This window comes from Parasteatoda tepidariorum, chromosome 8 (genome assembly GCF_043381705.1).
Source record: "Parasteatoda tepidariorum isolate YZ-2023 chromosome 8, CAS_Ptep_4.0, whole genome shotgun sequence".
In the NCBI taxonomy this organism is placed as follows: Eukaryota; Metazoa; Arthropoda; class Arachnida; order Araneae; family Theridiidae; genus Parasteatoda; species Parasteatoda tepidariorum.
In genome coordinates this window covers 75480509-75498014 of record NC_092211.1, presented here as the reverse complement: position 1 = coordinate 75498014, position 17506 = coordinate 75480509, and the positions used below count along the sequence as shown (strand labels likewise).

The 17506-nt window shown below is 28.6% G+C and overlaps 1 protein-coding gene across 8 annotated transcripts in view; it reads right to left on the bottom strand.

The window, feature by feature from the left end:
• Positions 1 to 17506, bottom strand: part of LOC107449895 (uncharacterized) — a 127744-nt gene that overhangs the window by 41221 nt on the left and 69017 nt on the right. For 6 of the 8 annotated variants that reach the window (XM_043043680.2, XM_043043685.2, XM_071184241.1 and 3 more), the window contains one exon: positions 4456 to 4519. The gene's annotated coding sequence lies outside the window, so the exon portion shown is untranslated. Of the gene's footprint in view, positions 1 to 4455; positions 4520 to 12594; positions 12708 to 17506 lie in introns of those variants that run through there. The other 2 variants (XM_071184243.1, XM_071184242.1) reach the window with 1 other exon arrangement.

The following is a 17506-nucleotide window of genomic DNA, read 5'->3' as shown; positions in this document are numbered from 1 at the left end:
TATAATAATATAACAAAACATAGTAATGTAATTAAATATAATAATAAAATAAAATATAATAATAGTGAATAAATATTAAATAAAATTAAATATTTAACAAAAATGAAGGATTATAATTTCAAAATATTTGTTAAAATTAAATAAAATAACGTTTATTTTGATTTAATGTTTGTATGCAAATTTTTAAATTATTGCCCCTAAGATTTGTGTTTGAAGAAGATGCTTCGGGTCTAAGTTATTTCGAATACGATAAATTACTAATAAAAATGTCAAAGTTTAACATCCTTTAAAACTCTTTATATGAACCTCTATTAGGAAAGACTGACACTGTTTAAAATAACAATGCATTCATTATAAACATGGCGCAATTTATTGCAACTAAACATTCCCAAAATTTAATAACGCAATATTGATTTACTACTTATTTACCAAACATTGCATTGATATAAATATTATAAATTCTTTAAAGAAATGAATAAGAGACAGTAAAACAATTCTGTAAAATTCGCCTACATTGGAGATAACAAAATAGAATAAAAGCTAGAAAAACAATTTGTGCGCGTTTCTCTTTGTTAAGTCAATAAAAAACAATTAATCCCGTTCCATCAGTGACAGAATAAATATTACCTGATAATGGTGAAATTCTTTTACGAATTGACGTCATGAATAAATCGTTATTTCTATAGAGCGTTTTACTTATTTTAACCTAGAGTTGATAAAAAAAAAGTATGAATCAATTACTGCATTTGATGTTTCTTGCGATAAAGGCAGATTAATTCTGTTTAACTCACATCTGCGTTAGCTTTCTCACGAATCAACTTTTATAATTATTAGCTTATCGTTTCTAATTTTTGATTTTCGTTTATAACAGAAATTAAATCTCATAAAATAGTTTAGCGCGAGTTGAATTTTGATAGAAAAACACATAAAGCACTTTGATCGAAGTGCAAAATGCTAAGCTCGACGAAACAGGCATTCTATTAGTCAGCGGTTTCCGTAAGATGCTCTGCGGAACCCTATGATTCCCTATTAAAGTTACAGAGATTCCCTAAGTTAGGATTTTATACAACCAATTATGATTTTTTAAACCTGTAATGATATTTATATTTTGTCAATAATCTATTATTGACGAAATCTATTTATAAAAAAACACACTTAACACATTAAAAACAATCTTTTATTAATGAAATCTTTTGATAGAATAACACATAAAGCACTTTGATCGAAGTGCAAAATGCAAAATTTGACGAAACAGAGATTCTTTAAATCAGCGGTTCTCAAAAAGTGCTTTGCGGAACCCTAAGGTTCCGCAAAAAGGTTACAGTGGTTTCGTAAAGGACTTTATTGAACCAATTATTTGCCTTTGTAGAGAACTTTTTGATGGAACTAACCCGCTTTTTCGTCACACGGAGAGGAAAGTCACGAAAACCTTCCACGGTTAGCCAGACGTCAAGGGCTGAACATCACGGCTGAAATTCGATATTTTTTTATTTTATATTAAAACCGTCGTTGAACAGCCGACCCAATTTTATGGGTATACGACTACTAATGTTCAACTCGTAGCCTTATAATTTTGAACCCAATCCAGAAGACAAAGGAACTCCTGGATCGAGTATTGGGAGAAATTTGCCTACGTGGAGGACTTTTTGATGGAGCTAATCCACATTTGCGTTACATGGCGAGGAAGATCACGAAAACCTCCCACTGTCAGCCTGACGACAAGGGGACTTTAACCCATGATCCGTCTACCACTGAAGATATTTCACGTCAGCATTGTGATCGGTGCAAGCAGGATGCGGAATTCGTATCGATCAGCCATCTCTGGGATTCGAACCCGGGTCACCGCATTGGAAAGCTAATGCTCTATCTCCTGAGCAATCACGGCTCAAATTTGATATTTTATAACCGTTTTGAACATCGAACCCATTTTATGGGGGTTTACGACTACTAATGCTCAACTCCGTAGCCTTGTAATTTTGAACCCAATCCAGAAGGCAAAAGAGCTCCTGGATCATTGGAAGAAATTTGCCTTTGAGGAGAACTTTTTGATGGAACTAACTCGCATTTTTGTCACACGGAGAGGAATACCACGAAAACCTCCCACGGTTAGCCTGACAGCAAGGGGATACATCACGACTCAAATTCAATATTTAACTATTTCAAAATAATTAGTAACCTTTAATTGATTTATATGTTCGAAATACTATTGAACTTAATTGATAAAGCTGGGGGTCCGCAAACAAATGTCGATTATTGGGGGTCTAAAGCAGGAAGAGATTGGGGATATGTATGGCAAAATCAATAAGTAACATGAATGACAGAAAATATGAGATTTAAAGAATCCATAGTTGGTGTATTATTAATTGATAACGTAAATACAAACACCTAGTCTAGAAATACTAACGTATACGGAATTCTAAGTTTTTTTTTTTCCAATTTTTTTTTTTTATTGGTTTGAACTACACTTGAAAACAATTCATTTATAATCCAAAAATATTACACGATTATGTTCCAAATGCCAATTCTTAGAGAGAATTATGGCCTCCAAAAATTGAGAGGAAAATTGTTTCATTTCTTTTCTTGATCATTATATAATCTTTATATAATTTATTATATAATTAGACCAAAAAAATGATTATAAAATTAGACCGAACTGTATATTAAATTATCATATTTAAGTTGAAAATTAAGAGGAAATATACTATTGATTCTTCTTTTTTTCATTGTCTGTATTTTCACTGACCAAATACTTTTCATATCAATGAAAGTTTTGGGGAAAAAGTATGTTATTTTAGGTTTTAAAAGATTTACTACGCTGAATCAAATATAACCAAGACTGAACTTTTTAAATTTTAAAGGGGAGTTGATTTTCAGAAGAGAAAGCAACAACTTTGTACTTTGATTTTTTTTTAATATGAGAAACACCCATGAACCACAAACGAAAAAAAAACCAAGTTTCTATGGAGCAAACAGATAATAGTTAAGTTTTTTTTTGTGAAGTAGAGAGTAAATAGAAAATTTGAGATAAGTTTTCTCTGTTCTGTGAGTCAAAAACCTCAAAATTTCTAAAGTATTCACCTCTTCTTTATTAAAAACATAATAATTATTAGTTTACTTTTTCGAAACTATGATTTTTTGTTCATGGAGTTGCTTGAACTGAAAATATCTTAAGAAATTATGATTGTTCCGACTTTCCCCATCAACAAGCACTTGCAAAATCAAACATCCTCATGTCTGCTCTTAAAATGAAAAGTTTTGAAACAATTGTCTCGTTTTTATTGGGTTCGCCCTTTTCCGACAAGTAAATATTATCTAGTAAAACATAATATTGTTGCAAACTAAACAGTTGATGGTAACAGCAACTTAATTACTCACGAATAGAAGCAATAATTTTCAAAGTAAATAGATACAGTTGATCCCAAAAAATTTTCTGTTTATTTGGTTTATTTATTGATAGTTTCTTTCCCAAATTCTAAATAAGTTGTCCTAACATGCGATTCCTATCAATATACGTTAATTTCATTTTTACAAATAGAAGTAAACAAGAAGTAAGCTATGGTCATTTATCTAAATGCAAGAGTCTAGATGCGAGTCTAGCCTTTATTAACCTGTGAAAAATAGTGTTGACCAATTTCAATTTATTTTTTGTTTCTTATGCCGACTAGAAATATTTAGTAACTAATAATATACTTAACTATCAATAAGAACAACTAATTAATATACTATAATATAAGAGAATTTAAATACTATAGTATTAGAGAATTTAATATAAGTTAAATTTTCTTATATTATTATATATACTAAAATATATAATAATATAAGAAAATTTAACTTAGTCTATTTTTTTTGCTCCTGAATTGTAAAAACAAATTAAGCTTTTTATTAACTTTACTTATCATCCTTTTACTTAGTTCATTTAACTTTGTATCTCAATTAAACTAATACCGTCACATATTAGTTTAATGTACTATAATATACTACTTTTGGTTTACTTTTGGTTTGGTTTTTGGTTTACTTTGGTATACTATAATATACTACTACTTATAATATACTACTATACTACTTTTACTAATATACTACTATAATATACCTAAACTACTTTTGTTGTTTGAGATATAAGTTAAATAAATGCATTCTGTTGACTAATTTATTTTACAAAAATGGTAAAAAGCGAAGATGTTGGAAATATGTAATGACTGAAAAAAAAACACATCAAAAAGGTATAAAAATTGGAAAAGGCAAGAAAGTAAATGACTTCATGAAAAGATAATTATACGCGCAGAGAAAGCCAAGCTCAGGAATTGAAAAAGAAACTGATATTTTTTATTTATTTAGCACACATTATTATAACCCACAATTTCAAGTCAGTAAAATTTTACGTATTGGTCATATATGTATCAAGTTTTTTTTAAATTTCTTGAAGTTATTATAAAAAATTAAAATTTGCGTACTCACAGAAAAACGTTGTTTAGGGATAATGCAACTCCAGGTTTGATGCTAACGTTGATTTCTTTTGTACCTAGTTGAAAAAAATTTAACAGAGTGAGAATTACAAAAAGATAGTAAAAACAATTTTATGGTTATTAAATAAAAGGCTTGGAACAAGAGAAACCAATGTCAAGGTTTTAAAGTATCGAAAAACTCAAATATCAAGTTTACGCTATTCGAGATAAGATATTAAGCAAATGTGTACTTTTCTGTTTATAGCTCGACACTTGTTTGTTGAAAAACATTTCTTCTCAATTTCCTCAAAGTTTTACTTAATTATAGTTAATAGCTTTTTTATTACCAATTGTGTGTAATCTTTTGTCAGATTTTAATATTGTATTGTACTTGAATTAGGACAAAGATACATTTTGCAAATTAGTTCGATTGCAAGAAGGGAATAGCTCATATTTCACCTAGGATATATTTATATTTCTTGAATCAGCGCAAAAATGGTTAATGAGATTAAAACAAGTCTAATGGAGATTTATTAAATACGCTTACAAGTGTTAAGAATTATTTTCACATAGACATATAATCATACAATGCAAACTTTTAGTTAGTCAAATAGTTTGTCTTGTTCGTTCTTAACGGAAGTAATGGGTTAATTAAACTTTGTTAATATTTTTAGCGGGCGTTAGGATGTTTAACTCAATTTTATGTTATGATAACGCAATATTATGTTTATGATTCTTGGTCACCTTTCAAAATTATCTTGCTGAATATATAAAACTTTAACCTCCTTTTTGAGTTATCATTAGTATTACCGTACCATTCGCAGGAAAAATCGGTTTAACTTTTAATAATACTACCGTTTCCTAGAAAAGTTCAGAGCAATAATTTCGTCAGTTTGAGGTAATTCTTAACTAAATTTGATTGAATTTATGACTCTCGTCAAAAGTATTAAGTTTAATGTAACATATTGATTAACAAAATCGATAAGGAAATACGAAATCTATAAATACTCAATAATCGTCGATAACCGAACTGAAAAATTTCTTTAGCAAACGTGAGCAGTAGAAAAGGTTTCAAAATTGGAGAAAAAAAAATAAGCCACGTGGTAACCCAGAGGTTAGAGAATCGGACAAGGCCGTGGTTCGAGCCTCGACTCCGCTATGACCCTCTGAGTATATGCGATATTCGTGCTCATAAAATCTGTGGGATCGAAAGCCTTATAGTGGATTGCTGAGCGATATCATGGACAGGTATCTAGAGAAAATTTCCTTATTTCCATTTCCTTGCGATCTATGTCTAAATCAACTTGTGGTGTTGCCATCTATCTGCCGGGTTTTGAACTAAGACGTACTTTCACCCTTGTGGTGCACTATTATCAAACGAAAGGTTCGTCTTATTGACATAATTTGCAAATAGTCAATGGCTGGCGAGCTCGGCTCGTCCAACAAGATATCCTCTGCTTGTCTTACAAACAACAGCAACACATTTTTTTCCGAAGACAATTCGTAACATTATAATAGATGAAACGTTACTACCATGGCGTTCTATCGGCGTAAATCAAAACAACTTTTCGCATATAATTTAGAGTTACAGTTGAATATTGTATACATAATAGTAGTTCACATTTAATTTCATTTTACTAAAATACATAATTATAGGAACGAGGGTACGAAATAGTCGATTAAAACTCTTAGAAAGCACTGAGATGACAAGTGAACGAGGAAGCAGTCTCGTTAAATATTTGAATGTTCGCGTTTTGTCAAAAACCACATGGTTTTGTGACGAAAAACTTATCAAAAATAATGACAATAGTGTAGGCATAACTGAATCAACAAAATTGAGAGGTTTTTCTCACTAAGATTGCACTCGTGTCTATTAATTATTTTAAGGAAAACGTTGGTAAGGCGATTGGATATGAAATGCAGCATTAAACTCCGGTGTCTTTTTCTACGTAAAAGGTTAAGTCTTCCAAACACGACTCTCTTCCAAACAATAATTTTTCAAAATTACACTTATTCTCCGTTATTTAGATCTAAGAGAAACATTTATTCACCATTCGAAATTTCTTTAGTTTACAAAATCAGTTATTGATACATTTTTAAATATGATTGATTGAATTTTTTTATATATATATATAGCAAAAGAATAATATTATAGCAATAATAAAACCATGAACATTCCTTTTTTTGTTCAGTAGTTAATTCACACATGAAAGATTTTCATTATTTTGAAAATTGGATTATTTTTCAATTGTGAGCAACTTCTGGCCGTAGATGAGCTCATGGACAATTTAAGCGGAACAACGGTAACTCTTTTTGTTTCAATGTATTCAAAATCCCCTTTTAGCAACGATTAAACGTAACATCACATTGTTAAGATAAATATTTCACCATTCTCTACACACCTGGTTATCTCAAATTAACTATTCGTAACATTTACAGGTATTCACCCATGAGATTTAAACTATCAACAGATAGTTTTTGTTTCAAACTCTTGAAGCAATGATGTAACTTTTCTCTTAAAAAAATATTTAAGGATAACAGAATGAAAAGCGAGCCAATTAAATTACTATGACATTTTATTCTTTATAAGTTTTTTAAATTTTTTATAGCATACTAGCTGTTTAATCATGCATTGCAAGAGGTATATTAAAGTTCTCACAATACCAATTTCTTAACAGTGGATATTTGCTATAATTATATTGTTAATAACAGTACTTAGCTGTTTTCGGGATCCGTAAAAACCTATGACCATAGAACGTATATCAGCTATATATACTGGTATATTAGGTACCTATTACCATTATACCAGTAGTACCTATTATCAGAATTAATTAAGCAACACTGGTATCAATAATGGTTTGGCAATTTTTTACGGTCATCCGAAGCAAATAAAATACCAATATAACTACACTGTGGAAAAATACTGATCAAATTAGGGTAATATATACCGGCACTCAAGGTGCCGGTACATTTTACAGTAAGATTTTTTCCGGGACAAGCTACGGAACAAAAAATTTTATATACCGTAGTTTTTGCATTAATAATTACAGTTAAATCACTCGAATTAAATAAATATTACTGTAAGAAATAGGGTATAATATTTCACGATAAAAATGGATTTACGATGAAAATTGATAAATGATAAAATGGTTTATGCACCCAAAGTGCTAGTACTTTTTACTATAATTTGATCCGGAATTTTTTGCAGTGTAATGGCACTAATATTGTTACAATCATCTTTTACCGAGAGTCACTGTACTTACAAAACTGATTTATTGAGCCCTGCAAAAAATTATCTCGTGAAATCTCACTTAATCGGTACATAATTTCCCTGTTTTTATAATATTTTGCTATGCTTCCAGGCGACTTTACATTTTTAAATTCGTCAGAACAGAAGTTTTATGGATTAAATTCCTGTAATTTTTATTTATTTTGCATTTATATTTATGGAGAGGCATTTCAATTAACATAGTTTAAAATAGTTTTTAAAACATTAATTCGACGTCGTTATCCCTTCAAAGATGTACGTAATTTCATTTCTGTTCACTTGACCCAAAAAATCAAAGAGGAATAATGATTAGAAATGTGCAATTAATTTTCTGTGAAAATCATTTTTGATTAAATAGAGCTATAAACTATCAGGTGTTTCAGATATCTTTTAAATGAAAGTTTCAGCACTTAATGGTAGTCCTACGAGAAAATTCGTTTTTCACAAAGGACCCCGAATTCACATAGAAGCGTTTGAATAATTCAAAGTATAATGTTTTATTGTCAATAGTAACTGATAGCTTGAAGCACTTTCTCGTGCTTCAAACTGCCAATGTGCCGAAATTCACTTCAATAGGATGAATGGCTTAGAAGATTATACGGGACAAACAAACATTCAGTTTCATAGGATTATTGGGGGAAAGTTGGAGGTGTTTAACAATTTTCTTATAGTATAATAAAATAAAAAAACCCCAATAAACCTGCCTAGATAATATTATGTAGAGTGAGTAAAAAAAAAAAAAATTGAATAACTTTTAATTTAATGATCGAATTTTCACGGTCTCGGACTCCATCTTAAGGGTTCGAGGAGGTGAATATGAGCTAATAATTAATACAGACATTTTAAGTCACAAAATCAGATACAAAATGAATTTTTTTTTTTAATCAACATACCTTTTTTTCTGACTTATTTGGGTTCCTGACCCCATAAAATATAGGGTGTAACCGCAATTTGGGAAATATGGTCACAGTTTGGTAAAGAGTGCGGCGCAAAGTGGTCCCTTTAATGTTAATTTTATTTTTTGCGCATTTCGCCCTAGGTCGAAAATTATTTAAGCGAAATGAAATGGTGTTGCACACAGATAATTCCATGCAAAAGATATTTTTTAGTAAATATTTATAATTTTTTTAAATTATTTTATACAGTAATAGTCGAAAAATCTTTGAGTTGAAAGATATACAATATTTGACATCATTTTAAAGAATGCAATTTTACAAGGCAGAATACAAAGTGTGAGCGAAACTGGCCGAATAGTTCTTTAAGAAATCGAATTTTAAGTATCTCTCTTCTTCCCAAATTCGCTCAATCGCTCAGTTAAAGGTGGATAGCTTATATGCTGTGAAACGAATTAATGGGAGCTAAAAATATTTATTATTTTATAAGTAAATGAACTAAAATTTCAAGGGTGTACTTATTATCCCAGAGGCAGCCGTAACAGCTAATTTTTGCCCTGTCCAAGGTTTTCAACCGTGCTTTTTAATTAAAGCTTAATTTTGTTTCATTACAGATTTTGCAGTTGTATACATCCCTTGATGGTTGAAATCTTTGTTGCAATATCTGTAACATTATACTAAGTAAAACAAGGGAAAAAATAAACAGTAAATTTTTTTAAAATTGAAATATTTCCTGTTTTATCCATTTTCAAGGGCATTTGCATAATTAAAAAAATGCAGCATTATTTTTGAAATATTTTCCCGTCATTTGTAGAGTCATAAATATGACGGTACTGCAGATTCTCCATAATTTTTTTAAAATCTGATTTTAAAACAACTTGCACTGCAAAGTAAAAACTTGCATATCAAATAGTTACTAGGGTTCGATTCCCGTAGATAACCGAAAACTAATTTTTTCACGACTATTTACTTAATGTTACATTTCCTAATAAAATGTGATATGATAACCAATGTACTCCATTAAGCCTTTTGCTCTTGACGAAATTCCTATTCGCAAACAAATCAAGATAATAATAAATTGGGAGAAATGCTTGTTTAAGGCATTTAAACAAGCATTTCTCCCATCTCAAAGAAAAAAAAATCTTGAAAGCTTTAATTTTGTAGTTAGAAAAAAAACTGTTGATTGCAAAAATATTTGAAATTCCAGGCAAAAATCGCACGATGATAAAATAGTAAAAAAACAGTAAAAATTCTTTCGTAAGCGCATTGATGTAGAATCTGTAAATTGATTATTTTTACTGATTAGAAAAAGGTGTGTGCGTGTGATTTTTCTTTTCCAAAATCATCAAAAATATGCTGTTATTACGTACTAATTTAATGGCTAATTTAAAGGCACCGCACTCAAAGTCATTACACTAAAGGTAGAATTCATCCGAAAGCCTAAGAGTTACAATAGGACATAACTATAAAAATGCTTCCCTTTTTGATGCAGAATTTGCATTAAACATATTTTTTGCACTTTTTTCATTATTTTGTAATAATTTAAGTTAGAAGAAGTAAAAAATATTATATTTAGCATTTCAATAATCTTATGAAATACAACAAGAAACAATGGTGTTTTTTTTTTCAAAAAAAAAAAAAAAAAATAAATAAATAAATAAATAAAAAGTAAAAAGGGTTAGAAGTAAAATATTCCAGACACGGTTTACTTCCAAACAATAATTTTTCAAATTTGCATTTATTTACTGTTATTTAGATCTAAGAGAAAAGGTTATTCATCAATGAAATTGATTTAATTCACGAAATAAGTTATTGATAAATTTTAAACAAAATAAGTAATTGATAAATATTAAAAAAAATAATTTCAAAAAATTTTTCAATTTATTTTTTTCTTGGATTTTATATTTTAGTATAAATATAATGTATATAAAATACGATTTTTTTCACTACCTATTAGACTGTTTTTTATAATAAAAAAAATACCAGAATATATATTTGCTGCATTTTCAGCGTCGGAAAAAAATATATAAGAGGGGCACCGGAGCCTCAATGAGATAATTCAGTTCACAAATTTTTCAAACTGAACACTAAAAACAACTACAAAAAAAAAATCTAAAATTAGCTAAAAATATTAACTTATTCATAACTGCTGTCAAGAAAGGTCAAAAACACTTAGACTTAAATCATAAGCTTGTGCAATTCGTCTTGCGACGATTACAGACAAATAACGTCATTCGAACGTTTCTGTCAGTTGACTTCTGAAAAAAACAGATCCATGGGGTGCACTCACACTCTGGTGGTGAAGAACTTCTGCCCACCCACAGTTCCAAGGTTATACCTGTTTACAAAACAGAAATGGTAACTCATTTGTATCAAGGTTGTTTTTGAAAACGCTTTTAAGTCAATATTCAATTACTTTTAATGATGAAGGTGAAGCTAAGAGTAAGCACAGCGGGGTTTCAAATTGTTAACGTGTCGGAAGAAAAATAGAATTTCGTTGCGAAAATAAAATGAATTGAAATTGAAACTCTATATGGTTATATAATCAGGACTCATTTACATATTAGAGTAAAATAGAGTGCAAGATTTAAAAAATAAAGAAATAAAATAAAATTTCTTAAGTCTATATAACCAAATCAAAACATAATAGAACTCTTTTCAACTAATTTGTGTTACACGTATGAGTGACGCTAAACTGCGTGAATAAAACATAAACTGAAATAATTAATTAGTTAAATCATTATTTAAACTCAAATAATTTTTTTTATTATCTATATTTGAAGCATAAAGTTTTCAAAACTTTTTAAATTTTTGAACTCCGAGTTTTTGAAATGAATTTATTATTGTTGTTTTTTCGTATGCTGACAGACGAAACTGAAACCGGAAATTAACTCCCGAAATTTATTTTATTATGCTTTAAGTAATTTTACTTGTTTTTTTTCCTTTTTTTAATAACTTATGTGTTTATGGTAAATAAAATTCATTTTCAGAAATTGCTTTTCGAATTATGAATTAGTTTGTTGCTAGAATTTTCTTACATTTCAAAATTTTCTTACGTTTTCTGAACGACGCTGATTTTCAGAAATTTTTTTTACACACATTCAACACTAATTTGCATACTTTGATATTATTACAGTTCAATATAGTATCTATTTCATGCATTAAAATAAGTGAAGTTAAACATTAAAAAAATAATTTTATAAACATAATATTTTTAAAAAAATTTCGAATTTATTTTTAGAAAGATAACAATGTAAAAACAGTTAATAAAGGGTAAAAACTCCCCAAAATAAAAAAATGTATATATTAGTATAGTGTAGTAAACATACACTAAGACCAATAGTAACCGACCTACCCCCGAAGGAGTTTGTGGATAAGGGTTTCACCCGTTTGCACGTGAACTAAACACTACCAAACAACAGAAAAGTGAAAGTACAAAATTAAAAAGATTAAAACACATAGGGAAAATCCCAAAATCGAAAATACACTAAATAAGATTAAGTGCAATTTTGTAATTTTTTACTTATTTACAATGTTATAATGCGAAGTTTATTATTTAAATAAATAATTTTATACGCAAATAACATTAAAAAAAATTGTGAAAATAATTTCAGGAAGATAATAACGTAGAAATATGTATTAAAAAGTGTTTATAGTAGTATAGTGTAGTAAATATGCACTAAATAAATTAAAATATAATTTGGCATATTTACGGCATAGAGGCCGACAGTTAAGACGCAAATTGTCTTTAAACATTAAAAAAAAAAAAAAAAAAAAAAANAAAAAAAAAAAAAAAAAAAAAAATACCTTTCTGTTCTTACATTTTTCATGATTTCACACGACACACTATTTCTAACGAAAGAGAAAATCTATATTAATGAAAAATCTATATTGATAACTATCTTAATAAGCTACAAATGAAAAAAAAAATTGAACAATAAAAATATAGTTCTATTATAGTTTTACCATTTGGAAGAAAAAAATTCTTTACCTTAATCTTCATTTTAACTCAGATTCTTAATATCTGGTATTAAATAAGTAAATTTAAACGATGAAAAATTATTTTATAACTATTTACAAATAGTAATTTAAAATGGGTTGATATCAGTGCAGAAATATTACTGTCTTTTTCAAGAATGATTTTTTAAGAACAAAACAACCTCTCTTCATACTATGGATTGTTATTACATTGCAATAGATGATACACACCAGCTGTTAATTTAACAATAAATTCGATTGCGTGTCGAAACTATTCTAGACTCAACTTCAATATCTGTCGTCTGTGTTTTCTTCTGACACTGAAATGTGATGGAAAACAACTGGCCAGACGTTTTGCGCAAGAAAAAAGTTACCAAAATGCGTCCAAAGACAATATTTAAACCTCACTTCATAACTTTTGATCTTCATTGTTTAACCTTGATATCGTCTTCACACGCATGATTACACACGATGTCTGCATTTTAAATTGGCGCTTGATATTGCATAGTTAAAAGAATTTTATGCTATATTTGGAAACTGGATAATCAATTGCATTTATCCGCATGAGGAATTCAGTTATTTTATTTAAATAAACGATTAAAATAAAATTACAGTAAGGGTAGTTGTTAATTCATTATTGTTTCATGACACGTATAATTTGCTTTTTCGTTCATATAACTTGCAATCGTTAATTAAAGAAAATATTGTCCACATTGTTAGAGTGTTCACTCTAAAATTATTGTAAAATAACCAGCAACAGTCTGCTCATCCAGTTAATCGTAAAATTTACGATAAAGACCATTTTTTACAATTATGGTTTTGAAACCGTTTTCAACTAGTACGGTTAAAAAACCTAGCTAGTACGGTTAAAAAACCTAACTAGATTTCAAAATTGTAAAAAAAGAAATTTAACTTGCCATTGGAGTTCTTTTTGCTTGGTAATGAGCACTGGAGTTAGGATGTGGTTGAGCTGTGTTTTATCAAATGAATCTTGAAAAGTAGTTTAACTACCTTATCTAGTTGTTTCACTTATCGTAAGAGATGGAAAATACTAAACTTTTTTGCGTTAAGCAGCTTTATGGTGCTACCACCTAAGCGTGAATAATAGTTTCGTATTCTAATAGTCCAGGATCACACATTGGGGAGTGCTGGTACTGGAAACTTTTCATGTGTTCAAGAGAATTAGTGAACTATTGTGGAATCATCGCTGGAACTCGAAACCTCGTTTTGTCTGTCATGAAAGTGGAAGATAAGCCTTCTCAGCTATAATATGTATTCAGCTACAAGAACTCATTAGGTGAATCTAGTTAGCGCTGTAAAATTATGGTTGTTTAACTGTATTAGGTGAAGGCAGTTAATAAACAGTTTTTTCACACTTAACAGTCTGAATACCATCTTTAAGGTTATTGGACTGTTTTGTTTGACTATGGTAAAATAACAATTAAGTAAATTATTATTTAACCATTTTTCCCGACAAATTTCGATCAGTGTTATCTCTAAAATGATTTTTTAAATTTTTGCTCGAGTCTTCAACATAATGAAAAGGTAACAATATTTCTAGAAACAATAAAAAATATTTTCTCCAAATATTATAAAATGTAAAAAAGTTAAAAATTTCGTAATTTGTAAATATACTTTTAAGATAATTTGCCAGAAAAGCAGCATGCTTTTATTTAGTAATATTTCAGCAATTTTCATAAATCAATATTTTAGTATTCAGATCTATTTTTAGATAATAACTTATATGCAAATTAAACTGTGCACGCGTAAATAAAAAAAAAAATGACCACCCATTTTTTAGGATTTAATCTTAATGGTTGAGAGAATGACCTGAAATATGCAAATTAATTAGTTCACACGATATTTTAAGATACTAAATCAGACACAAAGATGTATTTTCTCTGAATAAACGAATAAAAATACCCCAACGGATTCGGGTTTTTTGACAATATCTCGAGAAATTTTTAAGGGAAATGAAACTTTTTTACACACATTTGTAAAAATTGTTTTTCCAAAGATAATTCACTGAAAAAAAAATAAATTTTAGTAAATATTTATTATTCTTTATTATTTTATTAATTAATTGTAGAAACAATTTTGAATCGTAAGGTACACTATTTTATAAGCCATTTTAAATTGTGTAATTTTACATAGCAAAATAAAAAATTTGGGTGAAATCGATCGAACAGTTACTGAGAAATCAAATTTGTAGGAAGTCGAATATTTAATCCTCGATTTCTCATTAACTATACAATCGATTTAGCCCAAATTTCGCATATTGCTATGTAAAATTACGAACTTTAAAAGGGCGTTAAGGAGTGTATACCTTACAATTTAAAATTTTTCTACAATTATTTAAATAAATAATGAAAAATAATAAATATTTACTGAAATTTATTTCTTGAATGGAATTATCTTTGGATAAACGAATTTTATAATTGTGTGCAATTTTTTTTCAATCTGACCCAGATTTTGGCTAACCCCTATATTTTGGAGGTCAGAAATCCGAATCCGTGGAAATAAAGGTATGTTTCTGCAGAGAAAATACGTTTTTGTGTCTGATTTCATGACTTAAAATATCGTCCCCCCTAATTAATTAGAATATTTGAGGTCACCTTCTCAAGAATGATCACGCACGTTCTAGGACTCAATCTTAATGATCTCCATTAAGATGAAGTCCTAGAACGTGAAGATCCGATCATTTGATCAAAAGTTATTCAGGATGGTCAGTTTTTTTTGCTGGCGCACTATACGTACGGATTTATCTCAAAAATTTTTTGCATAACTTAAAAATTGCTAAAGTTGTCTGTAAAGAAACCAATTAACATACGGTTTCCTTACATTTTTATAAGTGAACATTAACTTTTTAAAGTCATTTCTCAAATTTTGAATAAAAATATCTTTAAAAAATTTGTTAAAAAGTACAAACTATGATAAAAGTAGGTATAAGTATATACTGCTACCATATTAGTTTAAATAAAAATTATTCAATTTAAGAAAGGAATTTAGAAGCAATATTAAGGATTAAAACAACCTCAAAAAACTAGTTTGCTGGGTTTTCAGTAATTAGATTAAGAATAATTCGCATATTAAATAAATTATATTAACTAAAGTCGACGGGCAGTTGATTTTAGCATAAACTGCTTAAAAAATTATCGGTTTAAGTCATGGTGATGACTTAAGTTGGATGTGAAAAAGCCCTTAAAGGCATTGTGTATAAAGTTAACCTTTTATTTTTAAGTATATATTTTATGAGTTTAAAAAATCAATAGTTTTGAGACGCGAACGGAACTTCCTTCAAATATTTTAAACAATGTCCATTTTAAACAACTAAATTGAAAAATAGCATTATTTTAAACAGTTATTCAATAATTCTTCTTCTTATTTTTTATTTTTTTATTTTTTGAAATATGATCTATTTTGATAACTATTACTATTTAAGTTAAGCCGCTTTTAAAAATCTGAATAAAAAAAAAGCAAAACATTTCATACTCTCACATGGAAACAAAAAAGAATTTCATGATAATGAGAATAACATTATTGAAGGCTTTTCTTTTAATAGCTAAACTATAAGGAAAAATCAGTTTTCCAGATGCAATAAAATGAAGTCAACCGTCACATTATTGATTTTTCGCAACTATCCCAATTTTTTTTTTCTCCGGAAAAAATTACTCACATGAAAAAGGGAATTTTATGAATACAAAAATGGCACCATTGAAGGCTTTTCGGTAACTTGTCGAACTATAAGGCAAAACCAGTTTTACAGATACAGAATTCGAAGTACCTAAAGTGACGTTTAATGACTAATTATAAACTTTTTTCAAAAAAAGAAAAAAATTATTACGATTTTACAGGGAAAAAGGAATATAATAAATATGACATTGAACTTATTAAAAGCATTGCCTTAACTTGTCGAAATCCAAGGCAACGACAGTTTTTGGAAAGACAACAAGTTGAAGTTAATTACGTCTCGTTACAGATTTTTCATAACTAATTATCGAGTTCTTAACAAAAAAATGGCAACATGCTTTTACGTGAGAAAGAAAATTCCACACGGAGAAATACTGCTGGTGAACGTTACTGTAAGAGAATGACATTTCGAATTAAGATTAAAAAAAACAAACGTTATTCTGATTAATGACACTAAAACATACGGTATTTAAACCATTCATTTGATAATTTTTTCGTTCATACGGTTTACAGTTCACCGGAAATTCTGGTTTTCTAAATTACAGTGTTTATTACCTCATATTTAGTTTAAAAAAATAACAAACTGAAAAGTAAATTTAACCGTACAAATGACTATCATATAGGTATCATGATAAAACTACCAAATTTTACTTCATTTACGGAATTTATCATGCATTAAAGCTTATTTTATTGTTGTTTTATATATGTCAAAATTAGAGAAAGGGTTCTGAAATCAGCCAGAGAATATATTGAATAAATATTAGTCAAGAATATCAAAATGTATTAATGTTCCCAGTAAACCGCTGTTTTCCAAAATATTAAAGACTTGATACACTTTCTATTGTAGCATTTTTCTATAATTAAATATCAGCACATACATTTATTACCCATTCAGGTAGAACTGTTGAAAGAAAGGACAAATACTTATAATAGTTAATACATACACTGCAAAAAAAAACAAAAAAAAAACACCCAGAAGTGTTACTGAATATATGGGGCAGCTATGATGCGTGTAGTTTTCGAAAAGTTTCTTAATATTTCTGAAACCTCTTTCTGTAATATATTCAGAAACATTTCGCAATATTTCAGTAATATATAGAATAATTTCTTCCAGTTTCAGAAGTAATATTTTTAATATTCTGAAGTTTAATAGGCATTTCCTTCTACATCGGATATTACTTGTGGGGTTAGGCTATCAACAGTGTCAACCATCATCTATTAAAAGGTACCCTAAG